This window comes from Cibotium barometz, chromosome 44 (genome assembly GCF_041138505.1).
Source record: "Cibotium barometz isolate CiBa-2024 chromosome 44, ASM4113850v1, whole genome shotgun sequence".
NCBI lineage: Eukaryota > Viridiplantae > Streptophyta > Polypodiopsida > Cyatheales > Cibotiaceae > Cibotium > Cibotium barometz.
This window is the reverse complement of record NC_141089.1, coordinates 45,343,177-45,369,223: the sequence shown is the minus strand read 5'-3', so window position 1 is coordinate 45,369,223 and position 26,047 is coordinate 45,343,177.

Genomic DNA, 26,047 nt, shown 5'->3' with positions numbered 1-26,047 from the left:
TCAATTTCCTCTTGTACAATCTTTGCGTACTTAGGATTCATTGGGTAGGGACGTTGCTGGACTGGTTTAGCAGTGCTAATCATTGGAATCGTGTGTTGCACCACCGAGGGTGGAACACCCTTCATATCATGATATGTCCAAGCAAATATGTCCTTGAATTCTTTAAGAAGCTTCGTAAGTGCAGCTTCTTCCGCCTTGGTGAGGTCTTGAGCAATATAAACTGGTTTAGACTCCTCACCCGGATCTGCTAAGTCTATCTCCTTAACTACCGCAGGGCCATCGTAGACACCGCTACTCCCATTGGTAGGCGTTCGTTGGGCTTTTGTGTAGACTACTTTACGTTCCCCTGTGGTGAATGATTTGAAATGCTCGGGTGCGGGGTGTAAGTCTACTGGTTCCTGTTGTGCCAGACTTTTTTCTTTCAATTCCGCTTCCTTTTGCTGCTGAGCCAACTCTTGGTTTTGTCGCCTTCTTGCAGTACGACTTAGTTTTGGCTTCTCTTCGATTTCTAATTGGGCGACGTCATGAGGTTGCGGAATACACCACATGACACTTTGGAGGTATTGTCCCCAATTATCCGCTATCTTCCGATGAGCATCAATGGCTCCTACATAACTAAGCCATTCTGCGGTGGATCGCTCCTTGTTTATTGCAGTTCGTACCTTAGCTCGATAGCGTTGGCGCTTATGTCTCGTTTTCTTCTTACCAAGTTTTTGATTTTTGTTTCTATCAGATTCGAACTCACTTGGTCGATCTTCACTTTCGGATGAACTGCAAGAGGTCATTGTCCTAGGCCTTGAGCACCTTGCTTCCACCTTTGGGTGAATATTTGATTCATTTTCCCCATCAGGCTCAGGGTCAGTTTCTTCTTGAGATTCATACTCAGAGTTGCATTGGTCAGAGTCTTCGCTACTTTCAGTGTCGGTGGAGTTTGCCACGTTCTCGCCATCAGGAGTCAAGTGCATAACACCTATCATGTTTATTGGCACTAACGGTGGCATATCTTGCCCCTCAGGTGTTACCCAACTTGTGCCTCTATTTCCCCATGTGTCTATGGTTGCCGCTAGGTGTACCCAATCCACGTTATCCGACTCAGTCATACCCGGTAGGACATCCATATAAGGAGAATCTTTCCCATCATCAGTCTCTTTTTTGCATGTATAGCAATACCTTAATGGGGCGGAGTGAATAGTGGTATCCGATCGATTATCAATGATAACCTTGCTTCCTAAAGGATGTGCACGACCATTCTCAAGATCAACTCGAATGACAGAGTCCTGGAATTGTAGGTAGACATGGTTTTTCGACCAGTCATGCACCATTTGTGCTTCCCTCATGAAAGGACGTCCTAAGATCATTTGATATGACATAGGATGCTTGGAGAAATCCATTACAATGAAGGTATGTTTTACCTTGTATCCCAGGACCTTGATCTTAAGGTCCCTTAACATTCCAATAGGTTTAGCTATGGTTCCGTTTGCCATCTTAACCACTATGTTTGTGACTTCGAGGTGAGGCCTTCCCATAGATTCCCAACAGTTTTTAGTCACAATGCTCACTCCAGCACCACCATCAAGGATTCCCTTTAGAGTTAATCCCTTGGTAGTAATGGGGAGGGTGGCATTAGATTCGTCACCTTCAAAGTACTGTCCCAACTTGTTCACAGGTATTTCCACGACCGAATCTTCATCAAAGTTGGGTTGTAGCGTGTCGGGTCTATCCATATTTGCAAATTGTGGTAGCCCCGCCTTTAGTTCTCCATTGAGAAATGCCCGAAGAGCTAAGAATAGCTCAGGATCTCCGTATAATTTGGATATGATCGTGGTTCTGATCTCAGAGGACATGAAATCCATTAGCTTGGACACATTCAACGGTACTTTTCGAGACATCGCCCCTTGACTAGGGACTGGTGAAGATGGAATCACTTCCTCTTCGATGGGGTCAGGCATTCCCTCACTAAACATTCTTTCCAGCAAGAAGGGTGTTTGCCCACTTCCGGATGTCCTATCCTCACTTTCTTCCCGAATGATACTCGGTATAGCTAACGGTTTATGGTTCCGGTGAGGCTGAACTTGTGTAGGAAACACTGTGTCTGAAATTTTGACTTTTCTCGGGTTTGGCTCTAGTTCTCTTTGTGTTTCTTCCACCAAACCCCTTAAGTGTTGTACTTGTTCAATCTCCTCAACTGGGTTTGGGTAAGTTCCAATCTTTTTCTTGAGGGTTTTTGGCCCACGTGGCTTGTCTTGGGGAGTCTCAGTCAGTTTGGGTGGTCGAGAGGGCATTAACTGACTTGGTTGTGGGGCCGAGGAAGTTTCCTTCTGTTTTCCCTTATTTATGTACTCGCTTGATTCCCCTTCATTGAGCTCCCGTGTGGGTTCCTCCCTTAAGGTAGTGGCTTTGGTCCCCATGGTTTCTATTGAATCAGAATCGTCTTCAGGATCATTCATATACACGGGGTCGTCTCCTGTCCCTATGTTAGTCTTTGAACTGGGCTTGGAGCTTGTGGCATTAAGCGATCTCTTTCGCCGTGTTTTCTTTTTCTTTGCCTGAGCGATTGATGCAGTATCCCTCTCTTCAAGAATGTAGTTTTGATTTTGAAGCATTGACCGTGTAACTACATTCGCGGGTACAACGGGTGTGGTTCTTCGTGCTTGGTTGGTGACCTCAACCAAATTCAATGGCGTAATCTTGGGTGCATTAGGATTATGTGGACATTGTGCGATCAAATGATCTATGCCACAACGATTGCATGTAAGTACCGGCATTCCCGATGTGCTCGCTTGATTTGGTTGCATCTGAGTAGAGATCTTCTGTAGCCTATTAGGGCACTCTGCTACACGATGCGGTCCACCACACTCGTAACATTGAAGAGGTGGTCTCCTTGCCAAGGTATTAAGGTTTTGCCCTCTTGTGGCAAGAGCAGCCGCTTGATATACAGGCTTGACTTGCCCGAAATGATCCTCCATGTAGTACTGGGGAATCATTTCAAACGTATCAATCCCATATGGAGCAGTAGGGTCTATCTCCTCTTCATAATCCCCACATGCACTATGTGACTCACAACCCATCTGGTTTATTGGGGTAATCCTTGGATGTGGAGGTTGTGGTCCTAGCACTGGCGGTGGTAACGGCACAGACTGGACTACATTCGGATTCCTTGGAACTATGTGCTGTGACGGTTGCTCGATAGGTTGTGCAGGCATTAGCGCGGGTACTTGAGGTGTGTTTGACCAAGCCAGTGGTGCCTGGTTTGCCAACATTCGCTTAAGTGTTAGGCAATCTTTAGATTGATGGCCATACTTACCACATGCATTGCAATTTCCATTGAATTTGACTCTAAATGTGGGACATTCACTCGTGCTATGTGGTCCTAAGCACACCGAACACCATTGTTGCTCTCTCCTTGGGTACATATGGCTATTCTGAGGAGCTCGATTACCCCTAAAGTATTCTTGGAGAGCCTTAGTAAGGTCGGTCACAGACATTTCAGATATCTTGGGCTCCTTGGCAATAGGTTTTACCGTCATTGGCTCGTGCCCAGATACTTGCGAACTAACGGATTTTGTTTCTGAAGACACCTTTTTACCTGCAATCATCAAGTTGTCTTCTAACTGGATTGCATTGGCAGTGACTGCTTCCCACGTTGTAAGACCTCTAATGACTAGGCCATTGTAAATGTCCTCGTGGCGCAATCCTCGGATGAATCTATCGAGGAGTTGGTTGTTATTGAAGCGTTCATCGGGAGTGCAGCGAGAATTTAGATGCTTCAATCGACTTATAAAGTCTCTCACTGACTCCCCTTCCTCGCGTTCAGCTTTTTGGAGTTGAGATGCTACCCCCCAAAGCACACCCTCACGTATGTATTCTTTCAAGAACAATCTCTTGAGAGTGGGGTAGTGAGTGCGCTCTTCAACCCTTAAGGTTCGATACCAATCTCCGGCCTTCCCACTCAAGGTTAAGCCTAAGGCTTTACACTTATGCAGCTCATTGTGTTCTTCCAAGGAATCACACACGTGCTCAAAGACTTCAATGTGCTTCCTAACATCCTCGTTACCACTGAAGTTTTGAGTGAGCTTAGCCACTTGTACTGCCTTGCTTCTAGGTTCTCTCTCAGGCATACCCCGCATGTTTTCCGCAATAGATCGTCCGATCGTCTGAGCAAACGCTGCGAGATCACCTAGGTGAGCAGGCATAGTTGGTGGAGGCACTTCTGGGATAGCCTGGCTGATAGGAGTTGGCGTTGGTCTGAGTAGGTTGGCAAATGACGTAGGATATGATATGTGACTAGGCCTAGCTCCCCTTGGATAATGGTTATGATAAGGCGGTCTTGGAGCATACGCCATTGGCATACTAGGAGGCGTAGGAGCTACATGAGCATGAGTAGCAATAGGTACATAAGGCCGATAGGCACTGCCACGCACTGTTGTAGGTACTGTTCCACTAGGTAGTGGTGTCGTACTAACTACAGTGGTAACAGGTGCGCTTTCTGTCATGCTCATCATTGGGGTAGGCATCGCGGATTCCTTAATGGAAAGTTGAGCCAAGGTTGGAAAACTAAAGTTACTACTCGTGGGCTCAACCTGCATTGAGACTCCAGGCGAAACAACATATGAAGGGTCTATGGGACTCACCGAGGGAGTCTCCAATTGTGATAGGGTTGGTTGTTTGGCCTTGCCCGTATCCAAAAACCTCATAGGGCCAGTGGAAACTAGGTCCACTCCCCTATTTTGCCTCTCAATTTGGATAATTCTATGAATCACCTCACATATCATGTGTTGTTGCTCCTCTAGATTAGTGGCGCTAGATGTAGATCGTAGGACTTCTAACCAACCTACATGATATGTGTAACCCGTGTATAGGTCCGTTAGAGTCTCTGTGTGTAGATCATATTCCCAATTTTCATTGAGAAATATCCCATCCAGACTTGGTGTGCCAAACGGTTCTCTTGAAGTGGACGCAATGTCACTTCTTATGGATTGGCTCCTAGGGACCTCTACTTTAGGAGGAGCATCGGAATGTGGTAGCTCAGTAGGGCCCTCATTGAACGAAGTGGGTAGAATATCCACATGGACACTCTTTGGGAGGGTAGGGTCTACATAAGATGTGAATGGCGAATCTACTACCCCTCCTTCCTCATTTACTTCGCTTGTCGCATGTTCAGAGCGTGTAGCTCTACTAAAGGTCTCTATTAGACGACTAAACATGCTAGATCCGGGCTGTGGGGCCCACACTGGCATGTTTTGGCTTGTCTCCTCAGGGTTCTTGGTAGGGTGCCCTTCCATGGCTTCTGAGTCGGAGGATGAGTCACTATCCACTATTCGTGGATCTTGGGTTGCACTCCCTTGGGTTCCAGCCGAAGGCCAAGATGCCAACGTGGAGGGATGGTGTGAGCCTGCGTAGACTGAAACGCTTTCTAGTGGCTCAGACTCCAGCACCCGACCAGAGCGTAGATGCATGTGACGTGGGTACCCTACGTGCGTTGGTAACTACCCTTGAAACTCACACAAGTGGTTTCTTAGGTGTTTCGCACCCCGTTTTTACTTGTTTTTGTGTTGTTTTTAACCCATTTTTGACCCCCTTACCTACGGTCGAACTTGGACTAGGGCGTGTGATAGCTCGAAACGAGCGTATCGTTTAAAGGGTCCTAGTGTGCTTTACAGCACCGTGTTCGCCTATCTAGAGCTCCTGTAGTCCTCAAAACAGTCCGTTTCCTTTGGGGGAAAAGGGCAAAAGCCTATTTGCTTGTGGAGGAAAGGGTGAGGGCTTTATCCCACATGCTCACTTTACTCCTTGGGGAGTGGGCTACATATAGGGCACAACTTCCCATAAGCTCTCACTTGAGAGAAAGCTATGGAGGCTCACTCTCCTATATATATATATCAAAAGACCGAGACCGTGGCCGGGGCCGGGGCCGGGGTCGTGGGTCGTGGGTCAATTGGGGTTCTTTCTTTTCAAAATTTTTTTCTCCAATTAGAACATCTTTCCTCTCCACATGTTTGGTTCTTTCTTTGAAAATAAAATTTAATTTTTTTCTTTTTTATTTTTTATAATTTTTTTTATTTTCTGTTTTTTTTTTGTGAGATAAGTTTCCTAGGGTTTCCTTAGGGTTCAGCCTTGGCCGCGGTGCAGTTCGCACACACAGCACAGATCTGGGGATTCAGAAATCCCTCTCACACGCAGAAACCAGATAACAGAACGTACGCCCACACGCGGAGCGAAAATATAACAAAAGAAACAGGAATACAGAAGACAAATTGCAGAAACAGAGATTGAAAACCACAGAAACACCTCAACAGCAACACAGACGCTGTTGGAATTAGGGTTGCAGGAATGCACACACAACTTCAAGAAGATGAGGAAGCTTGAGCACAACACAGTAGTGTATTATGAGTGCCAAAAATGAAAGATAACAAGCCCTAGAAGATAATGGGCGTATATACAATGCACGGGGGAAAAAACCTCCTAGTGAGGGAAAAAGTGCCCCGGCGGTCCTAAGTGTGTTCACACACATCACTACTATAATATGGTAACAAATCCCCCCTGGAGTGATGCGGTGAACAAGAGCTAGCACTCATGTATAGGGAAGTGTCTAGCTATGTGGACGAATCCACAAAAGGGAGTAAGCCCAAAGCTTTGCGAAAAGCTTCGAACTTCTCACGAGGCAGAGCCTTTGTGAAAAGGTCTGCAAGGTTATCCTGCGTTGGCACATAAGCCAAACTGATCTCTCCTGCAGAGAGTCTCTCCCTGACATAATGGTAGTGCACCTCAATGTGCTTCGTACGAGCATGGAACACTGGGTTCCGCGCAACTGCCAATGCGCTCTGACTGTCAGTGAAGATGGTGGTGGCAGATGGCTGCCCAACACCCAAATCAGCCATAAGGCGTCTGAGCCACACACACTCAACCGTAGCTGTGAAAGCTGCCCTGTACTCAGCTTCACAACTAGAAGTGGCCACAGTAGGCTGCTTCTTGCTCAACCATGATATGCATGAGCTTCCAAGCATGAAGCAAAAACCACTCGTGGACACGCGTGTGTCATAACAACCAGCCCAGTCAGAATCTGAAAAAACATGTAAATCTGGCGGCAATGATCCCCCCTTGGGATAAAACAACCCAAGATGCCGAGTACCACTCAAATAGCGAAAGATACGCTTCACTGCCTGCCAATGCTTAATGCCTGGGCTATGCATAAATCTGCTCACCTGTGAGACTGCAAACTGAATGTCTGGCCTCGTAATGCATACATAAATGAGGCAACCAACAGCTGTCTGATAGAGTGTGACATCAAAGTGATCTCCAGCATCATGAAGACTCAACTTCAAACCTGTCTCCATTGGAGTAGCAATAGGCTTGCAGTCTTCAAGGCCAAATCTCCGCAACAATGTTTCAATATACTTTGTCTGACACAAAGCAATTCCTCCATCACACTGCTTAAATTGTATCCCCAAATAATGATGCAAATGCCCCAAATCTGACATCTCAAAAGAGGCATTCAAATCAGCCTTAAAATCAGCAATATGACTCTCATTTGGTCCTGTGAGCAGCATGTCATCGACATAGAGAGCAATGATTAGATGTACACCATCCACACGTTTAACATACAAAGTGCTTTCTGTTGGACTATTCTGAAACCCATGTGCAGTCAAATATGCATGTATTTTTTCATACCAAGCTCGTGGAGCTTGCTTTAAACCATATAAAGCCTTTTTTAACCTGCACACTTTGTTTTCCTGCCCTCTTTGAACAAAACCACGAGGCTGCGATACATACACCTCCTCATGCAAATCTCCATTTAAGAACGCAGTCTTTATGTCCAGCTGATGTACATTCCAACCATTATGAGCTGCTAATGCACAGATGCTACGAACAGTGGTCATACGACATGTGGGAGCAAAAGTCTCATCAAAATCAATGCCCTTCTCTTGAGCATAACCTTTTGCAACAAGCCTAGCCTTATGGCGATCCACTGTGCCATCAGGCTTACGCTTCAATTTGTATACCCACTTAGTGCCAATGGCCTTCTTGCCAGGGAGCAAGTCACATAAAGACCATGTACTATTCTTCATAATAGCATCGTATTCTGCTTGCATAGCAGCCATCCAATTTTCTGAACTTTGTGCCTCATCAAATGAAACAGGCTCACTTTCATCGCACATACTAGAAACAGCCAATGCATAACAATCTGACGCATAAGAGGCACCATGAGAGCCAGAACGAGTGCGACTAGACAAAGGGGCATCCAACTTGCTGTCACGCAAAGTCTGCACCAGCCATCTAGGCATATTCCTAGAGCCCTCAATCTCTTGTCTCTCATCCTCAAGTGCATCATGCACATCTGCATCAGATATAGGCTGATCTGTGCCATCATTTAAAACCTGCATAGGCTGAAAAACTGCCTCATGAGGTATTGCACTTGACTGTGCACCACTGAAAAGAGGCAACAATGTATCATAGACATCACGTGAGCTGATATCTGTCTCCTTAGTACATGAAACCAAGGGCTGAACTGCATCTTCCACAAATACAACATCACGGCTAACCAAAATGCGCTTTGTCTGTGGATGATACAAACGATAGCCTTTGCTCTCAGCACTATATCCAACAAAAATACATTTGACAGCTTTGTCATCCAATTTTCTGCGATGTTGCACAGGCACTAATGCATATGCCAGGCAACCAAAAACACGTAAATGGCCAACAGATGGCTTGCGGCCATGCCAAGCCTCATATGGAGTGACAACCTGTAATGCTTTGGTGGGACACCTGTTTAGTACATAAGTGGCACACATGACAGCCTCAAGCCAAAAACCATGTGGTAGACTTTGACTCTTAACCATACATCTTGCCATTTCCATGAGAGACCTGTTTTTTCTCTCAGCCACACCATTTTGCTGTGGTGTATACGGCACTGTACATTGGTGTTTTATCCCACGCTCAGCCAGAAATGCATTAAATTCTGAAGACATATACTCCCCCCCTCGATCTGAACGGAGGGTGCCCATCTTACTTTCTGACACATTTTCAGCCATAACCAAAAACTGTTTGAAGCACAAAAACACTTCGGACTTTGCCTTCAAAGGATATACCCATGCATGCCTGGTAAAATCATCAATGAAAGTCACGAAGTAAAGGTAGTTTCCAAATGATGGAGTTTGCATGGGTCCACAAACATCACTGTGAACAAGCTGCAATCTGCGTTCAGCTCTCACTGATCCATCTTTGGGAAAGGAAGCACGCTGCATTTTACCCAATATGCAGCCCTCACAAACATGCTTGACAGGTGCCTCAAGCTTAGGCAAAGAAGACACCATTTCAGATTTCTGCAGGCGCAGCAAACTTGCAAAATTCAGATGACCAAAACGTGCATGCCACAGTTTTGCATTTGAAATAGCCTGCGTATCCATAATAGCACATGCTGAATCCTCTACACATTTGCCATCCATATTGAGCTTATACAGCCCTCGACATAGTGAACCAGATGCTACAATGATGTCACCACAAGAGAGATCATGAACAGTACATCTGTCATCCACAAATTTTACAACCAAACCTGTTTTGGCAAATGCGGAGACTGACAGCAGATTCTTTTTGATCCCTGGCACATACAATGCATCAAAAAGTGTAAAGGTGTTGCCATTTGCAACATTCAGCACAATCTGTCCAACTCCTTTAACGGGATAAGAGGAGTTATTGGCACAAGTGACAGTATTCCCTGTGGGAGCAGACTCAAGGAAAGTGAATAAACTGCGCTGCGAGGTGATATGCTTAGTGGCACCACTGTCAAAGTACCATACATCTGAATCTACTGCAGACATACATGTGTCATGCAAAGATGGGTCATAACTGCACTGCGCATTGAATGCCCATTCTGTATCTAGCACAACATTAGCAGATTCATTGTTAGAAGGAGAGGCATCTGCAACAGCCATACCAGCCTCTTTCTTCTTAGCCTCTTTCGCAGCCAGCTTAGGACACGCTTTGATGACATGATCATTTCCCTTACAGTACTTGCAAAATGTCTTCTGTTTGTCACCCTTCTTCTCATCTTTGTCTTCCTTCTTTGGTTGCGCAGCATTTGCAGATTTCTGCTTACTAGAAGAAAAGCCAGCTTTACCTTTCCCGCTTCTCTGACTAGCACCGAAAGCTTGATCTGCGACACGCATATTATTCCTGTTTTGCCTTGACTGGTCTTCTTGCAGCAAAACAGAAACTAACTCCTCAAATGATAAGGCATTGGGATTGCCTTTCATCATCAAGCGAAGAGTGGAAGCAAAACCCTGATAAGAATCTGGTAGACCATTCAAAACAGTCTGCACAAGTGAACTGTCTGACAGGATTTCATCTGCAGAAATGAGCTGCTCTTTGAAATCCTTGATCTTTGTCAAAAAGCTATCCATAGAATCACCTTCGTTCATATGCTCATTCTCCAACTGTTTTCGGAGGTAAGCAACACGAGCCTCATTTCTTGCCTGATACAATGTGGCAAGTACATCCCAAGCATCCATAGAAGTCCTGCAGGAGCGAATATGTGGGATAATGGTACGTTTGACAGACAGCGCAATCAAGGCATGAGCCTGCGCATCTCTACCATCCCAACGAATCTGCTCTGCTGAAAGTGGTGGTTCTCGAACAGCTGCTACAGCACTTGTGCCTGCACCATCATCAACAGTACCTGTTTCTGATGTGTTTGCAGCATTTCCAGCCACAATAGGACGTGCATCAATACCCTGCACAATATTCCATAACCCCTTTGCTACCAATACATGTCGCATCATATATGCCCACAATGGATAGTTGGTGCCATCCAACTTATCCTCAGCAGCCAACATGCGGAATACATCATTGTTGTCAGCCATGGCCAATGACTGTACTACTAGATGTAAATGCTGTCTGCAAGAGGTAAACCTGTATAAAATCGACCTGTGCTATATAGCACAGCCCAAAACAGACGAATGGGCACCTGTCCTGCAGATGTTAATCTTGACAGAAAATCTGCACAGTAGGACGATTTTGCCTGCGCAGTACTTGGAATGCAAAAACGGAGGACGAAATGACTTCAGATCAAAATTCTGAAACGACCAAGCCCTACGGGCTCTCCCACGGCATATACTAACCTGCAGACGCTCGTGAAACCTCGTTGCAATCGGAGGAGATGAAGCGGCAGGTGCCGGTGATGCTGCCCGGGAGAAGGAAGCCTGCTCTGATACCAATTGTTGGAATTAGGGTTGCAGGAATGCACACACAACTTCAAGAAGATGAGGAAGCTTGAGCACAACACAGTAGTGTATTATGAGTGCCAAAAATGAAAGATAACAAGCCCTAGAAGATAATGGGCGTATATACAATGCACGGGGGAAAAAACCTCCTAGTGAGGGAAAAAGTGCCCCGGCGGTCCTAAGTGTGTTCACACACATCACTACTATAATATGGTAACAGACGCCTTTCCTATAGTGTAGATTAAACTTCACGCAGCAGCCGAGCTGCAAACTGGAGCTTGGTGCAGGGCAACTCCCCGGCAGCGGCGCCAAAAATGTGCGCTTTTGCCGCACAGGTCGTAGCTGGGGACTTGCCAGACACCGTATGCGAGCCACGAATGGCTACAAGCATACAACCAGGGAAGGAAGCTCAAATAGAATGCCAAAGGGTGTGTCACTCATCGCTTAACTGCTGCCTTGAAGGATTCCCGCGTCGCAGCCGTGAAGGAGGAGCCGCCGTCGCCGCTCTACCGCCTCTCCGCCGTCTCGCCGTGCCGCTACACAGTGCGCTCGATCGCTCTCTCACTCTCTCTCTCTCTCTCTCTCTCTCTCTCTCACGCAGGAGAAGGAAAACAAGGAGATAAGGCAAGAGCACTCTTCTATTCACAACACATGAGAATGATGATTTTAGGGTTACATTTGACTCATATAGGTGACTTGGCCGTTCACACTTGGGCGCCCATACATGGCCGGCCGACCCTAACCCTTATCCTACTGATATCCAAGGTGCGCCTCTCATCGGCGATCACCCAATCCCTTCATCCTTAACATATGGTGCCGACAAGCCCGGCCCATGACTCAGAATATTTAAATTAATGACGTAAAATATAGTATGTCGCAATGTCCGCCATGGGTTAACACATAATGATTAATATGTTTCTTTAACTGTGGCCACTAGCAGTAGAAACATTTAATGAGCTCAATGGTTTTCTTAATTCCCGGGTGTCTAGCACACATGGACTATTGTGATGTTCTCGTGTCACTAATATCCTCAAATCATCTGAGTCCAGAGTGCATATCTTGTCGTTTCTCTTGAGAATCCCATTCTCAATGGTAAATCTACGTTTACCACATATGGGGCTGATTCCTCATCTACTTGGCTAGCCTTATTCCATAAGGATTAAACATATGGATCCTTCTTTGGAGCTTCATGTATTCTATGAGAATGATCTCATTCTTGACTATACTGAAACTCATCTGATACATTATATGAGATAATGCATTGGCAACATTCTCTTTTCCTCGTCGATACAAGATTTCCATGTGAAACTCTTGCATCAATTCGGCTCATCTTCCTTGATGGGCTCTTAAATCCGGCTGGTTACAGAAATACTTCAGTGTATCATGATTCATGTATACCTTAAACTCAGCTCCATATAAATAATACCTTAAACTCAGCTCCATACAAATAATACCTTAAACTCAGCTCCATACAAACTCAGCTCCATACAAATAATACCTTAAACTCAGCTCCATACAAATAATACCTTAAACTCAGCTCCATACAAATAATACCTTAAACTCAGCTCCATACAAATAATACCTTAAACTCAGCTCCATACAAATAATGCCTCCATACAAATAATACCTTGAACTCAGCTCCATACAAATAATGCCTCCACACCTTGAGTGCATGTATAACTGCATATGATTCAAGCTCATGTGTGGGACACTTGCATTGCAAACTATTGAGTTTCTTACTCTCAAAAGCCACTAGTCTTTCTTGGCTTAACACAACTCCTATGGCAATGCTACTAGCATCTCTCTCAACAATGACAAAAGGGAATGACAAATCCACAACCTCATTCTCTCTGATATAAGCTCTCAACATATCCTCCAAGACTTGGTTGACTCTCTCGGTCTGACTATCAGTTTGTGGATGATCACTGCTACTCATGCAAAGTTGCGTGCCAAGTTTGCTAAAAACATGCTACCAAAAAGTAACTATAAACTGTGGATCTCTATTTGACACAACGGATTTTGGCAAGCCATGTAATTTAAACACATTGGCAATAAATAATTTTGTACTTGTGGAGCCTCAACTTTGTTTGTAGAGTAGGAATAAAATGTGCCATCTTAGATAATCAATCCATAAGGACAAAGATAGCATTATAACCTTTCCTAGTTTTGGGTAAACCCATAATGAAATTCATGGAAATACTCTGCCATTTCTTCTCTAGAATAGGCAACGACGGATGTAACAATCCATGGAAATATTCTGCCATTTCTTCTCTAGAATAGGCAACGACGGATGTAACAATCCATGGAAATACTCTGCCATTTCTTCTCTAGAATAGGCAACAGTAGATGTAACAATCTTGACGACTTCACATACTCGAATTTAGTAACCTGGCACTGTAAACAATGTGTCACATAATGATTACTATGTTTCTTTAATTGTGGCCACTAGTTCCACTGCCTCATGGGCATCAAAGGTGTAGTGTCTAGACCTCTAGAGATGGTCCTAATTATCCTTCTCAACAAGGGATAATGATGTCACATCCGGCATCAAGACATATGGTCGAGGTGCAGTGTGTGACCTGCATCCTGACGACAGGGCCTGGAATAGTTCCACCTTAGACAAAGTAGCTTGATGCATGAAGGAATGAGTCTGTCCATCTAAATTGAACACTTGCAAGAATACAAATTACATGTTTTTGCAAGGTACATAAGTAAGGTGTCTGCTCTCCTTCTTTTGAAAGTCCTCACAAGTGCAATGAAGGAGCTCCAAAATCCCGAATAGTTCACACCCTTGGTTCGTGACCCCTCCGTGTTAACATAAAATGTGTGTGATTCATTGCACAAGATGATTGCTTCCCGAACCACTTCAACCAAAAGATGTTTTCCCTTTTTAATTTTTTCATCGAAATCGTTAGTCAACTTTTCCCTCCATCGAACTAGCTTGATGTCTCTATATTTAGGAAGTACACCATTGAATAGCATAAACATATAAAAGCCCAAAAAAGTTACCAATAGCATATACATATAAGAGAGCTTTGCACAAACTAAGTAATCAAATGATACCAACTCAATATGAGCGATTTACACAAACTATGTCATCATACACATAATACTGCATGGCATAATAAGGATAAGGTAAATATAGGTGAAAGTGATGGGCATGGTCTTTGCATTTTTCAATGGCACAAAGTTATGTGGTTTTTCTAACAGCATGCATGCAAGGGACTACAATCTCACTACGTAGTGTAATGGGAATGGTCTTTAGTTATTTCAATGGCATAGAGTCATGGAGTTTTTAATGTCACTACATTAAAATAAAAGAAGCACAAGTGACAAAGTGTGTGTAGTAATAGCTCGAGAGAGTGAATGCTTGATATGGTCAATGATAACATAAGAATTAGAGGCCAAAAAAAAAATGATAACAACAAAAGCATTATAGGGTATTATAACAGACGAGTAATTGAAATATAGCCAGCCATAGGACGTGATCCATTACCTTTGAGAAAGAGTGGGTGGTGACACCTTTCAGAAAGAGAGTCGATATAGTAATATCATTCAAATTTGTCCAAAACTCACATGCAATTTTTAAAATAACACTTTGCCAGCTCGAGTTCCTCATTACTCCTGATCATGATGCGCTCTTCAAAGGCTGCGAGTATGTCTGATTTCCGTTCACGTTCCCTCACCGCCCAGAGAAAGGGGTGCCCACTGCCCAAGGCTATCTCCATGCAGCCCTGACGAGGGCAAACACTTTTTAGCAATTGGGAATAGCTAAGCGCGTGAGCACTTCTTGTGCTTGGGCAAACACTGCCAATCTTCTTCTGTGCTTGTGCAAACACCACCAATCTTCTTCTGAGCAACAAGTGTTAAGATGGCCGTGATATCACCATGAGCGACAGGAGGTGGGAGATGGATGGTGTGGCGGGTCGTGAAGTGGGAATTGGTGATGATCAAGAGACGGAAGCACGAGACGGGGTAGCAACTAGAGGTTGGGGGCTTGCTCATTGACAAAAGGCTGGGAGGACGATGAGGTGGATGGACATGAGGTAAGCATATGATCATAGCATCATTTTGTTTTGGTATGACTTTCTTTGATGGGATGAATGGATTGACCTAAGTTGTACTTGTATGTTTTGATGGCCACTTGATAGCTACAATTAATGGGTGTAAAGATGTCCATCATTGCCTTGACAAGTAATGCCCTACAGTCTAATACATAGCTTTTTCTTGAGGCGGAGGAGATTCTCACATGTATTGAGTATGTTGCCATATTGCTATGAGTATGTTGCGTGATTCACCTTTTGTGATTGTATGTTGAATTGAGATCTCTTAAATGACAATACGTGTTAATATATTCAAAAGCTATTACATGTTGAATTGAGATCTCTTAAATGACAATACGTGTTAATATATTCAAAAGCTATTACAAGACCTAGTGGTTTGGATGGATGCAAGGATGGATTCATCACCTAGAGCACTATATGGTTTTTGCAGTCACTTGAGTTTGGTGCTTGCTCGGTTATGTTTGCTTGGTGGCTTGTAACACTCCAGTTGCATGAGGTGCTAAATTCGCTAGTTGACTGATTCCTTTGGGCTAAGCCTTTCAGTCAAGGCTATTCTAAGGGTTGGGAAAACATAATCTGTTGGAACTACTGCCTCTAAGCCATAGACCAAAGAGAATGGGGTGAACCCAATGCTTACCTTGTATGCTGTTGTGCGTAATTCCCATAGTATAGAGTGTAGCTTTTCCCAGTCTTTAGCACCTGATTTGTAGATTCTACTTAATCGTTTGCTTGTGAATAGTAAATAATTAATTTTTTGTGCAGCATCATGTACTGCTAAGTCAGTTTCTGAATCACTTCATTGATGAAGTATCCTCCTTGGTCTCTTACCAGCTCCACTAGACATCCAAACCTTGTCATGATATTTTCGTACACAAGAATTTGGCCATTGCTTCTGTGTAGATGAATTTTCCTTGAGAGCTTTTGCCTCCATCCATTTAGTGCAGTAGTCAGTCCTTACTACGAGGATGTATTTGTTACTAGTCCTTGTTGTTGGAGGTTTGAATGGTCCTACAAAATCCATTACACACTTGTGAAAGGATTCAAGTGGTAAGACTACATGATGATGCATTTGATCAGCAGGCTGATGGTGGTTGTGCGATCCATAGTTGACACACATCACATTGCTTGATATGATCCCATGCATCTTTAAGTGTCGTGGGCCACTATAAGCCTTCTTGCAAGACTTAGCTACCCATTTTTTCTCTAGAGTAGTGCCTGATTGACACTCCTTTGATGTGCTTCTACCAGCATAGCTATTTATTCATGGTTTGGCACACATTTGCGGACAACTTGGTCAAGGGTGGTTGCAAGATGAGGTTATCTAGTTTCATGTAGTGGGCACCCTTGGCTTTAGCTGGAAAACAGGCATTTTTTCAAGAAGAATAGCCAATCTCTCATAGTTAGCCAAGGAGGTTCACTTCAAGGTCTTCTAACGAAACATCATATGCAAAGTTGGGCACCTAAAACTATAATCTGATCGAATATCCAATAATTGCAAATCCCCTTTTCTTTGGGAACCAAGTTTGTATACAGGCCCTGTCCTAGGTTTAGACAGGTACAGTGAATGTGAGTAAATTGCCTATAACTTTTACATTATTACTCATATGATGTTCCCACTTTGCATATCACAAATACAAATAACATAGAGCTTAACTTGATTTATCGAGTAATTTTTGATGTATTCTACTATTTTCTATATTATTTAAAAGGTGTTAGAATTGTTAAAAAATATACTATTTTATCCTCCCACCACATCTACCATTTAAAATGCTCAAATTGTATGGATCTAGTGATGATTAGATTGGGAAAGATTAGTATAATATGGGTATAAGGTAAAATTACAAATCTAACGGTTGGATTTTTGTAGATTTACTTTGGAAAATTTATTATGACTGTCAGAGACCCATTAAATCAATAGTAATTTAATTCTAGAAAATTAAATATTGAATCTTTCAATCTAAAAACTCAAGGGATCAATATTCTTGTTGCCATGAATTTATTAAAAAAAATTGGCTTGATTTGAGTATAGGAAGGTCCATTTTCAATCCTCCCAAGTGAAAATTCCCATATTATGTCCACTCTCCCCTTTTCAAGTCTAAAACCAATCCTAGTTAGGTTTGGAAATCTAGGCTTGGTAAACTTCACAGCTTAGGTTTCATTCCATGTGTGAGGCTTGGGTAGGCACAAATCTTATATATGCATGCCACTTTATGTCCACATGAGCATCGAGAGGATCCACATAAGCAGCTTGCCACCTCAGCTTGCCACCTCCACCCTCCATGTCAACATGGTCAACCTAGTTGACTTCCCACCTCATCATCCTAGTCATCATTAATGCCACATCATCTTGCCACCTTTGCATGCTACCTCGCACTTGGTGACATGGCGTGCCACATCATGGAATTGCCACATCAACCATAAATAGTGCTACATGTCAAGAGAATGCCACGTGTCATGCACGCATGTGACACATGGCACCTCCTTCCCACCTCCCCTCTTTTTTCAAAAACATATTTTTGAAAAAGTTAATTTAGTAATTTAGAGAAATAGAATATAAAATTTTAAATAATAATATATATATATAACTTATTAAATAAAAGAATTTAAAATCACTAATTTTAAAGGATTATATTTTGGAATTAGATCAATAATATTATTATTAAAGTTTATATAATTTTAAAAAAATAATTTTTTTAATTTAATATTTCTTGAAAAATTTTAAAGTAGAATAAACCTTTGAATAAAATTTGAAAAAAATACTTTATTAAAAAAAAGCAGTTATATAATTATAAAATAAAAGATATCTTTAAAGGTATATTTATATATCTAGTAATGATAAATATTTAGACTTATTAATAAATATTATTAATAATATTAATTTTTAAGTGGATAATAGTTTTTTTTTAATTATCTTTATGTTTATCTTAGTTATCCAATCAATCTTAGATAGGAAATCCAATGAGATTTGAAGTGGATAACCTATTTTTCCTATATAATCACATATCTCTAGTACTATCCCACACTTATCTCTAGTACTATCCCATCATTGAGCCTTTATAATATTTTCTCTCTTAGCTTCCTTGAGAATGGGTTCTCAAAGTCGTAGGAGTCGAAAACGTGATAGGACTAGACTCCCCCCCATCCACCAAGTTCAAGAGAAGGAGAGGAGAAGGGTAGCTCGTGAGAGAAAGAGAGAGTGGAGAGCACGTCAACGAGCAACACCTTCCGTTGTTGGCGATGATCCAAGCCTTGCTCCTCCTCTTCCACTTCCTCTCCCTTCGCCCTCTTCCTCCCCACTACCCCTTAGTTTAGATAATCCACATGAACCCGCCCTTCTTGAGTCCTCTCTTCTACAAGAACCCACCCCCCTCCTTTGGGCGTCCTTTGTGTGGATAGGAAAGAACTATCAAAGTCAGGGGCACATCGTCGTGCCCATGCAATCTTCCATTCCTATTTCAAAGACCTCACGCCTTCATCACAGGCATGTGTGCTTGATGCTTTGATTGATCTGCCCAACATGGGCAACTGCAGGGCGCTTTCTGACATTGGAGGTCGAAGAGAGAGGAGAGCTGGCATGGCGGTGCTACAAAGTGTTCGTCATTCCTATATAGTTAACAAGAAGAGGAACTCTGCGGATGCTTTGGCTGCTCGACGGGCTATTGTGGCAGCCATAAGTAGCTCCCAAATGAAGGGTAAGGTTAGTGCCACATCTCACATCCTTTCCATAGCACCACACGCACTTAGAGTTGGGTCTATTAGACGACAAAGTTTAGATGCCAATGAGGTTGGTGCTTTGTGGGCGAGTAGTGGTCGTGTAGCTAGGCATGATCGCCTACTAGATGAAACCACTAGAACCTTGATAGAAAGCTTTTGGGAGGAGAATTGTCGTGCCTTGCCAGTTTGCAAGAAAGCTTTGCGTAAGAGAGTGACAAGAGGAGTGTTCATTGAGCACGGTGCTTGCTTTCTTGAAATGACCCAAACTGAGTTGTATTCTCAGTTTGTGGCTTCGTATCCAGAGCTTAAAATTGGGCAAAGGTCATTTAAGGGGTGTAAGCCTTGGTTTGTGAGGTACTCACGTCAGCGTGACACATGTTGTTGTCGCTACCATGTTGAGTTCAAACTTTTTTATGATGTGTTCCGTTCTCTTAGTGGGCATAGAGAGTTGCCTCGTAGTCCACGTGATTTCATCCACTCTCTTTTGTGTGCACGCACGGAGAATGCCCAGTTCCATAGGACGCCTTGTGTGGAGAGCAATTGCACATCATGTGGTTCACTTGCACATCTACAGATGGTAGATCTTGATGCAAGTGACCAAGAGATAGTGGCATGGCAACGTTATGAGTATGTGACACACCAGGTCCAGAGTGGTGGACAGTCCAGGAAGTTGCAGCTCGTGGACAAACATACACCACGTTGTCACTTCACAGCCACATTTAGGGAGCAGATCTACCCCTACATACGGCACAGTCATTGTGCCAAGTGGCAGAATCGTCAGTTCCGAGCATGCCTAGCAGAGTTTCCTATTGGTGTGGTCGTCTATGTGATTGATTTTGCAGAGAACTACACTTTCACACCTTTTCAGGAGATACAATCTGAGTATTACTTCTCAGAGCAGGTAATGGTTATATTTTGTAATATTTGTTTTATGTTTGAGCTACATTACTTATTTGATTTTTTGTGTCCTGAACGTATGTATTGCTTACCTCACCAGGTTGCTATTATGGTCCACATTAGCTATCGACATGCAAAGGCTCATGTAGATGGGATAGCGAGTACCCCCGAGACACGTGTCATTATTCGAGAGTATCATTTCTATATCAGTGATGATGATCGTTCACATGATGCACATTTTGTGCAACACTGTTTTCGTCTCCATGATGATTTTTTAGGAGATTGTGGGATCAGACATGTCCAGCGATGGGTTTGGTCGGATGGTTGTGGCGCACAGTTCAAGTCATCACGACAATTCTATTAGCTCTACAGGTAGTACTTATGGTTTTCTTACATTTACAATTAAACTAAATTCACTAGAACATCTTAAAGAAAACAATAACTAAGACTATCTTTTATGGATTTATAGGTGGCATGTGCAGTCTAGTATCCCAGTGATTTGGTCATTCTTTGAGACTGGTCACGGGAAGGGAGAGCATGATGGTGCGGGCGCGTGTGTGAAACGTGCCTTGAGGCGTCATCAGCTGCGGCAGAATGCTCAGCGGTTCAGAGATGCGGGCCATGTAGTCGAGTGGTGCTCCCAATATTTGTGTGGGAGTGCAGCATCATCGTACCCCAAACATGATGCTCGGATTGTCAGGAGATTTTTTTGGCATGTGGATGGTGGCATGATTGACCGTAGAGCCTCCCATGATTGACACAGTACCTGGCACCTTGGGCTTACATTCCATCAGGAGCACGTGCATGGCAGCCCCCACGATTTACACACGACGGTTTGCATGCTTCTGTGGAGCATGTATGGATGGCGATTGGTCACATTGTGCCTCGAGAGGATGGGCAGATGCATGGATACAGACATTCCTCTCCCCCGAGCATCCTTCACATCCCAGTGCTGTCTGATGAGCACACAGGTCCTGCGTTCATGGTCAGTTATGATGACCTCACAGATTTGCTACAGGAGGGTGATGTATTTGCTGTTATTGCCAGTGAGGAAAATAGCGAGGGAGTAGACTACTATCTGATGAGTTGCACTAGGCCAAAGTGCATCCTTGACCAGGATACAGTGGATGATCATGGGTTTTCTTATGACGCCCATAGCATGATTGTGGCAGGCCGGTTCTACCAGCAAATTCGACTTCATCGAGGGTGTCTTGAGTTCCAGCAGTGGAAGTGGGAGTTAGAGGCATTTCAGTTCTCTCATCTAGTGGTTGCTACCAGGCTCACTCTTGTTCGAGTACAGAGCCGAAAACACAGTTCTCACCCTCGTTTTCGGCTTTGAGTGGATGACCATGAGAGCATTCTAGAGAGCAGTTGAGAGCTAGAGAGGGTGCTGCTGACTAGATCTCTATCTTGATAGTGACTAAACTCAGACTAGCTGGGTTAGCTCACTTACATTGTGCTTAGATTTTTGGGCAGTGACTAACCTCAGACTAGCTGGGGTAGCTCATTTTCATTCTGATGTACTTATTTGATGTTTATATCATTATGAGTTCTCTCATTATTGAGTATCATTACATTTTAGTTGATGTTCTTGTGGGTGTGGGTTTCCATCGGGGAGCAGTAATTACCGATCCAAACATGCTCTGATGGGGACCAAACTTTGCACGCATGTGGAGGGGACCCACCCCCACATGCTTGCAAAGTTTGGTCCCCATCGGAGCATGTTTGGGTACGATGGTATGGGGAAGGCCCGAATTTTCCATGGCCTCTTAAGAGACTTGAGAAATCTGGACTGGACGCTAATTACCAATCCAAACATGCTCCGATGGGGACCAAACTTTGCAAGCATGTGGGGGGGACCCATCCCCATATGCTTGCAAAGTTTGGTCCCCATCGGAGCATGTTTGGGTACGATGGTATGGGGAAGGCCCGAATTTTCCTTGGCCTCTTAAGCACCAAGAGACTTCAAAAACCCGCACTGGGCGCTATTTACCAATCCAAACAAACATGCTCTGATTGTGACCAAACTTTGCAAGCATGTGAGGGTGGGTCCCCCCCCTATTCTTGCAAAGTTTAGTCCCCATCGGAGCATGTTTGGGTACGATGGTATGGGGAAGGCCCGGATTTTCCTTGGCCTCTTAAGCACCAAGAGACTTGAGAAATCCGGACTGGGCGCTAATTACCAAATCCAAACATGCTCCGATGGAGACCAAACTTTGCAAGCATGTGGGGGGGACCCATACCCATATGCTTGCAAAGTTTGGTCCCCATCGGAGCATGTTTGGGTACGATGGTATGGGGAAGGACCGGATTTTCCATGGCCTCTTAAGCACCAAGAGACTTAAAAAATCCGGACTGGGCGCTAATTACCAATCCAAACATGCTCCGATGGGGACCAAACTTTGCAAGCATGTGGGGGGGTCCCACACCCACATGCTTGCAGAGTTTGCTCCCCATCGGAGCATGTTTGGGTATGATGGTATGGGGAAGGCCCGGATTCTCCATGGCCTCTTAAGCACCAAGAGACTTCAAAAATCCGGACTGAGCGCTAATTACCAATCCAAACATGCTCCGATCGTAGGAACCAAACTTTGCAAGCATGTGGGGGTGGGTCCCCCCCCCCATGCTTACAAAGTTTGGTCCCCATCGGAGCATGTTTGGGTACGATGGTATGGGGAAGGCCCGGATTTTCCATGGCCTCTTAAGCACCAAAAAACTTCAAAAATCCGGACTGGGCGCTAATTACCAAACCAAACATGCTCCGATGGGGACCAAACTTTGCAAGCATGTGGGGGGGTCCCACACCCACATGCTTGCAAAGTTTGGTCCCCATCGGAGCATGTTTGGGTACGATGGTATGGGGAAGGCCCGGATTCTCCATGGCCTCTTAAGCACCAAAAGACTTCAAAAATCCGGACTGGGCGCTAATTACCAATCCAAAAATGCTCCGATAGGGACCAAACTTTGCAAGCATGTGGGGGGGACCCATCCCCATATGCTTGCAAAGTTTGGTCCCCATCGGAGCATGTTTGGGTACGATGGTATGGGGAAGGCCCGAATTTTCCATGGCCTCTTAAGCATCAAGAGACTTGAGAAATCTGGACTGGATGCTAATTACCAATCCAAACATGCTCCGATGGGGACCGAACTTTGCAAGCATGTGGGGGGGACCCATCCCCATATGCTTGCAAAGTTTGGTCCCCATCGGAGCATGTTTGGGTACGATGGTATGGGGAAGGTCCGAATTTTCCATGGCCTCTTAAGCACCAAGAGACTTGAGAAATCTAGACTGGACGCTAATTACCAATCCAAACATGCTCCAATGGTGGGGACCAAACTTTGCAAGCATGTGGGGGGGACCCATCCCCATATGCTTGCAAAGTTTGGTCCCCATCGGAGCATGTTTGGGTACGATGGTATGGGGAAGGCCCGAATTTTCCATGGCCTCTTAAGCACCAAGAGACTTCAAAAATCCGGACTGGGCGCTAATTACCAATCCAAACATGCTCCGATGGGGACCAAACTTTGCAAGCATGTGGGGGGAACCCATCCCCATATGCTTGCAAAGTTTGGTCCCCATCGGAGCATGTTTGGGTACGATGGTATCGGGAAGGCCCGAATTTTCCATGGCCTCTTAAGCACCAAGAGACTTCAAAAATCCGGACTGGGTTACCAATCCAAACATGCTCCGATGGGGACCAAACTTTGCAAGCATGTGGGGGGGACCCATCCCCATATGCTTGCAAAGTTTGGTCCCCATCGGAGCATGTTTGGGTACGATGGTATGGGGAAGGCCCGAATTTTCCATGGCCTCTTAAGCACCAAGAGACTTCAAAAATCCGGACTGCGCGCTAATTACCAATCCAAACATGCTCCGATGGGGATCCGATGGGAACCAAACTTTGCAAACATGTGGGAGGGATCCATCCCCATATGCTTGCAAAGTTTGGTCCCCATCGGAGCATGTTTGGGTACGATGGTATGGGGAAGGCCCGAATTTTCCATGGCCTCTTAAGCACCAAGAGACTTCAAGAATCCGGACTGGGCGCTAATTACCAATCCAGACATGCTCCGATAGGGACCAAACTTTGCAAGCATGTGGGGGGGACCCATCCCCATATGCTTGCAGAGTTTGGTCCCCATCAGAGCATGTTTGGGTACGCTGGTATGGGGAAGGCCCGAATTTTCCATGGCCTCTTAAGCACCAAGAGACTTGAGAAGTCTGGACTGGATGCTAATTACCAATCCAAACATGCTCCGATAGGGACCAAACTTTGCAAGCATGTGGGGGGGACCCATCCCCATATGCTTGCAAAGTTTGGTCCCCATCGGAGCATGTTTGGGTACGATGGTATGGGGAAGGCCCGGATTCTCCATGGCGTCTTAAGCACCAAGAGACTTCAAAAATCCGGACTGGGCGCTAATTACCAATCCAAACATGCTCTGATGGGGACCAAACTTTGCAAGCATGTGGGGGGGACCCATCCCCATATGCTTGCAAAGTTTGGTCCCTATCGGAGCATGTTTGGGTACGATGGTATGGGGAAGGCCCGAATTTTCCATGGCCTCTTAAGCACCAAGAGACTTGAGAAATCCGGACTGGGCGCTAATTACCAATCCAAACATGCTTCGATGGGGACCAAACTTTGCAAGAATGTGGGGGGGTCCCACACCCACATGCTTGCAAAGTTTGGTCCCCATCGGAGCATGTTTGGGTACGATGGTATGGGGAAGGCCCGGATTCTCCATGGCCTCTTAAGCACCAAGAGACTTCAAAAATCTGGACTGGGTGCTAATTACCAATCCAAACATGCTCCGATGGGAACCAAACTTTGCAAGCATGTGGGGGTGGGTCCCCCATCATGCTTGCAAAGTTTGGTCCCCATCGGCGGAGCATGTTTGGGTACGATGGTATGGGGAAGGCCCGGATTTTCCTTGGCCTCTTAAGCACCAAGAGACTTCAAAAACCCACACTGGGCGCTAATTACCAATCCAAACATGCTCTGATTGTGACCAAACTTTGCAAGCATGTGGGGGTGGGTCCCCCCCCATGCTTGCAAAGTTTGGTCCCCATCGGAGCATGTTTGGGTACGATGGCATGGAGATTTTCAACAAACAATATGATAGCCAAAGTGTTAAAAAATATAATAAAATCAAGAACATCAACTAAAATGTAATGATACTCAATAATGAAAAAACTCATAATGATATAAACATCAAATAAGTACATCAGAATGAAAATGAGCTACCCCAGCTACTCTGAGGTTAGTCACCGTCCAAAAATCTAAGTACAATGCAAGTGAGCTAACCCAGCTAGTCTGAGTTTAGTCACTATCAATGGCAACCCAATCAAAATCGTCATCTCTAACTGCCGGTCGACGTGCGCGTCGAGGCTGCTGTGCACGTCGAGGAGGCTGTGCCGGCTGTGGGGGTCGTCGATGTCTGCGGGGAGGTCTGCCTCAAAGGCATGATCGTGAGCTGGTGCCGGTGTACTCGAGAGCTCACGAGCCCCAAAAGCTGCTATAGCCCTCTCTCTCTCTCTCTACGTCGTGCTAATGCAAGACGTCTCTGTCTGTAAACCCAAAATCTATAATCTGCAAGAGTACGTGTCTGCCACTCTACTCGTGTAAGCTCCTCTGCTGTAAGGACACGCTGCTCATGAGAAGCAGCACTGCTGCTAGCACCATCACCCGAGGTGCCACTAGGACCAGCACCACCCACGCGCTCATATGCTGTGATCTGGCTCTCATGTAGGACTCTCTGGTATGCATCAAACTCATGTGAGCTCCACTCAATCTCTGGAGGCACCTCAGGATCCTGATCTCTATCGTCGAAGGCGTCGAATCCCAAGTCAATAGCTGATGTAAAATCAATAGGCCTGCCTGTCCTAGCATCTACTCAAACGAGGCCTGGGTGAAGATCATCGATGCCCAGAAATCTGTATGTCACTAGGTTGACGCGTGCACGGCAGGAGGGGCATGCTGAGAAACGTACTAGCTCCTGGTGGGTGATGCAAGACAAAATGGAAAAAATATCCACATTCCAGGGCATATCCGCCAGTACTATCAATGTCCTCGATACATAAAGCACAGCACGCATCACGTAGGAAGGGTGGTGCATCCTGTGGGAGAGGTCGTCGAAAAACCTCTGTGATGA